The 4,971-nt window shown below is 37.2% G+C and overlaps 1 pseudogene; it reads right to left on the reverse strand.

The window, feature by feature from the left end:
- Positions 1-1,613: 1,613 nt before the first annotated feature.
- Positions 1,614-4,222, reverse strand: LOC145983028 (alpha-aspartyl dipeptidase pseudogene; annotated as a pseudogene).
- Between the last annotated feature and the right edge of the window lie 749 nt (positions 4,223-4,971).

Genomic DNA, 4,971 nt, shown 5'->3' on the forward strand with positions numbered 1-4,971 from the left:
TGAGGAGGGAGGGGGTCACATTGAAGTGACAAGTGGCATGGGCACCTTCAGTCTGCAAGCAAGCATCCACCACCCAGGCACAAACAAGACCGACGCAACATGATGTATGCCATTGAAGGAGCTTTCAGACTGAAGTCGCAAATGACAAGCGACACAGACTTCTTCAGTATAAAGCAAAACATTCACCGTGCATGTAAGAAAAACAGACCGATACAACCGTGCACGATGAGAAAACATTGAGCAAACAGTATAGTCCGAGCAACATGCAAGTGACATGTTTCGTTCATTGTCGCACTTCAATTCAAAAGGTTGAATGGATTACTGCTTCCAAGTGACACATGTTACTTGTTATTTCAGTCTGAAAGTTCCCTGAGAAAACAGAACAGGCCAAGTGACACTTGCAGCTCACATTGCTTCGGTTCAAAAGGTTGCATTTACTTCTATGGGTTGGTTTCCAAGAGCCACATGTCACTTCCATCTCAAAGGTCCTTTAAACAGGATATATGCACACATTCACGTAATATGTATATTTCTGCATGTGTGTTGTGAACAGTAAAGATTTTTAATTGTCCCAAAACATCGAATATTTTGATACTAACATTTCTTTCATATTTTATGACATCAACATTTAAATTGAGAAACAAACATGTAAAAGCCTGTTTTAAGTCAATTTCATGGTGAGATGTGCTCATTAGGACTTCCCGTTTAGTTTTAACCTCACCATACGAGAAACTTGCATACCGGGGGGTGGCTCACAGGCAACACTTTGCTTTATCATTAAATTTCAAGAAACCATTTTATAATTGAATCACCGCTTCCTTTGCTGAATATATATGTGCAGTTATTTATTGATTATAATAATTACAAAAACCTCTATTAATAAAAAATACTAACCAATTATTTCATGAGTCTCTCACAAATCTTTTATCATTTAATAAAACTCAGAAAATCCATAGTAATTTCTATTAATGTTTTTTTAGATTGCAGAAGTGCAGTTGTTTATTAAATATGATAATTACAACAATTACCATCATAACCAACCAATTGTACACTGTCACTGCCATGAGCATCTCGAATGACACACATTCAAGTATGGCACCTGATATGCCCACCACGTGCATTTTGCGTCCTAAGCACATTTATGTTTTTATACACAAAAGTAATACAGAAATATTGGGAACATCGTAGGAAACGAATGACAGTTGTAAAATATAAATAACAGAGGTTTTGTGCCTGCAAGGCCCTTCCCGGTAAGCTAGGATTAAAATTATATCTGAACCACTATGCAATGTGCGTCCACTGGGATTGGCCTCTTTACTGCTACATCATGTAAATTTTTTTAAAAAAATGTAAATTGCATAAGAATTTCAAACTCAAATTTACCTAATCAAGTTCAAGATTTCGGTTTTCAATAATTTTGTCGGTTAGACATCGTAGATTGCTCTGCAGAGGGTAAAGGAATTGAGAGAATTCGGTTTTATTTTCCACGCCTTATTTTTTCTTCATCTTCCTCGACAAAAATAATGACTAACTGTGAAAAATTAGCTTCAGGGTATTAATAAATAAACACAATCAAAAAAGTTTTGCATCAGGACGGAAAATGACAAAATATATATGAAGCACAAGGTTTATTGACAATGACAGTGGGAATACAAAAGAAAAGATGAAGAACACGACATGTTGAATGAAAAGGGAACAAAAAATGTACAATTTTCTCACAAATGTGTTTAAAACGAAAATGGCAGAATTCATGAACGAGGCGAAAAAAACAAAAGTGTCACAAGAAGACTGTTTGTCATAGCGGATCCACCAGGTCCTGTGCTGCCAGAAGAACTTCACGAAGATTGGTGGGAGCCACAGGACAGTTTGCAATGGCATTTTTTAGCATTGCCCATGCATGTTCAATGCAATTCATGTCGGGACTTTACGCTGGCCAGAGCATGCAATGATATTTGCAGCCTACAGATAATCGTGTACCATCTGTGCGCGGCGTGGACGGTCACTGTCATCCACCAAGACAAATTTGTCACCAATTTCCTGATGAAATGGTTCCACAGTCGTCCGTTCAAATTCTCCTAGTAGGAAGACTAATTATCGAAGAATTTTGGAAATCATTGTCACACGAAATTTGAACCTTGCTGAACATAATTAGGACTGTTTGGATTTCAAAAATAAATAATTTATGGTGAAAGAAACAACTTAAAAATTAACTTACACAGACGCAAGCATGCACGCTTCCCATGCACAATGTATTTTCCGTTGATAAGCTACTGTAAGTATCGTAGACTAGTGGGAATTAATTGAAAACTAAATCGGGAGCTTAGTAGAATACATTTAGGGACTATTTTAATGCTAACCTCACTACGAAAGCATATATTGAATAAAATCTTAAGTAACGCTAAAACTCTGCAGTATGTATTAACAACAGGAACTTGGGCCGAAATCTTTATACGTTCCAGTGAAAAGGTGACATTTTCTCTGCAAGAAATCTACAACTTGCAGAGTCATCATATCAGTTATGTGAAGACATACTTTAGTTACTCACCACATGATATATTTTAGTTATGTTTAACGCTTTTATTTTTTTCATGTTTTTGATAGGTTTGATGCTGTTAGTAATGACAATTTATAGCAGGTTAGTGGTGTTTGTTTCAATACTAGCAGCATGTCTTTTTTTCTTTTCTGCTTGATATGCATGTAATCAAATTTTGGTGAAAAATGGTGAAAGTAGTCATGCACAGGTTTTCTACTTATGCCAGCCATATATTGGGATCAAATATCTTGAGGGGGTACGGTCGGTCAACGGGCCCTACACCAGCTACTATGCTAACATAACTCAAAGAAATCTATGGAATAAAATAACATAATTTTAATAAAGATGTAATCAACTTATATACACAACTCCAGCTAACCAACATCTTGAACATAATGATATTACAGTACTAACAATTCATTATTCATTTGTGTACTTACAATAAAAATTCAAATTTTTTTTTTTTTTTAGCCAGTGCAATTTCCAAGAATTTTTGGTAAGAATTGACAATATAGAGAAAGTATGTAGTTTTGTTAATTTTCGGTATAGTAAGTAATTTTGGCCTCCTAATCACGAATCTGTTGTAATAAACTGGGGGTCACGTCTGGAAATTGTACATTTTGATGAAACATTTTTCGTTAGCCCCAAAAACCATCCACGGGTAGCCCCATGAACCATTCACACGAGGTTAGGTTAGGTTCCATTAACACTTATTTCACCCATTTCACAGCTGTCTTTTGGCATGATGCTCATCAAAACAAATCAAATGGGCAAATCATATAATATTTGTATGTTTTCATGTTAATGACATTAACTCATAGAACTGTATATAGTATCACAAGAGAAAACTAACATCAGCACCAACATCTAATTCTCCAGGACTTGATCCACGCTGAAAAAGGCGAGCTCCATGTACACCTCTTAACACTGCCTTGCTGTCACTTACAAATAGTATGCTTCCTTCCCGAAGGCCTAGAACTGGAGGTGTTCCTGGTATTTTGTGATACTCATTGATCCTATCTTCCCTTGTTTCACCCATATGTTTTGAAGAAGGATCTGCATCTATGTAATGTGGATTGATATTAAATGGTACTAGCTGCAATGCACTAAAGCTTGGAGAATAAACGATTGGCATACAATAAATATATAATATACAATATATTGCAAATACTGGCGGTTGCTACATTACTGCCAGCACTACTACCAATGTAAGGCATTCCATCCTCCAACACTCTTTTCCTTATTACAGGAATTAATCCATGATCATACAAGGCTTTCAATAACTGAAAAGTATTCCCGCCTCCGACAAATAATGCTTGTGCTACGGAAACTGCTTGACTTAGATTGGAAGATTCGTGGACAATTTGGACTTCAATGCCCAGTTGTTTGAAAGCAATTTGGACTTCAATGTCCAGTTGTTTGAAAGCATTCTTCACTTTTTGTGTGTATCTATCCATATCACCGATATCACGTACGGCGGCGTATGGTACAAACAGCACCCTAGAGACTCCACTCAGAAACGATTTCAATTCCTCTTTTGCAAACTCCAAATAACCGGATCCGGGAACTGTGGGAGAAGAGAGCAGCAATAACTTCCTTTTTAAAGACATTTTCAGCAAATATTTTCACTTAGAACTTGCGGTAACATTATCGTATGGGTAAACTTGCAGCTGGGTCACGTCACTTTCATGTCGTAGATGTCTATGCTCAAGGTACCTTTATAAGGTAGGCTATTCCCGAGGTTCCGAGATTTTCTCCCATGATTCTGTGCGCGCTATGACGTCATTAAGAGGACAGAATGGAACTTAATTCGTTATCGTATACGGAAGCTTGAGATAAATGGGTCTATTATTTACTTATACACACTTTTTCTTGAATGCCGGTAGAATGAGAACAAATCAACCTGTTTGTGCTCTTGCCATGTGCAATAATAATAGAAGAAAATCGCCTGGAATAAAGTCATCATCGCTTCCCAAAAAACAAGTTGCTGTAGCAGGATTGATTCAATTTGTTCCTCCAAATTTCGGACTTACTCAGTCCACTTACTTACCACAGGGGAGGGCAGGGGCATTGTCCCCCAACCTTCGACGGAAGTCAATTCTAGGGGGGGGGGGGGCAAACATTGATGGCCAAAGGCACCTGCAGGGGTAATTTCAAATTTTATACAAATAAAAATGCATTTCGTAAAATTTTCTTGCTCGCTTCGCTTGCAGTGCCAGCTTTTCTCAGTCTCGTCAAGTTCAGAGACGTAGCTAGGGGGCGTCGGGAGTCGGCCATGGGCGCCAAATAATCTAATTTTAAAGAAAATGTGAAAGAGAGAATGCCTTAGCGCCATGTGATATTATTTGTTCCTTATTAAATCAATATTGTTTTAAATTGCAAAAATTGGATCAAAAAATTTTCTTTCTCGCTTCGCTCGTAATATAATTGTCTTTTGT

Source organism: Lepisma saccharinum, unplaced genomic scaffold, assembly GCF_977018435.1.
Source record: "Lepisma saccharinum unplaced genomic scaffold, izLepSacc3.1 HAP1_SCAFFOLD_560, whole genome shotgun sequence".
Lineage (NCBI taxonomy): Eukaryota > Metazoa > Arthropoda > Insecta > Zygentoma > Lepismatidae > Lepisma > Lepisma saccharinum.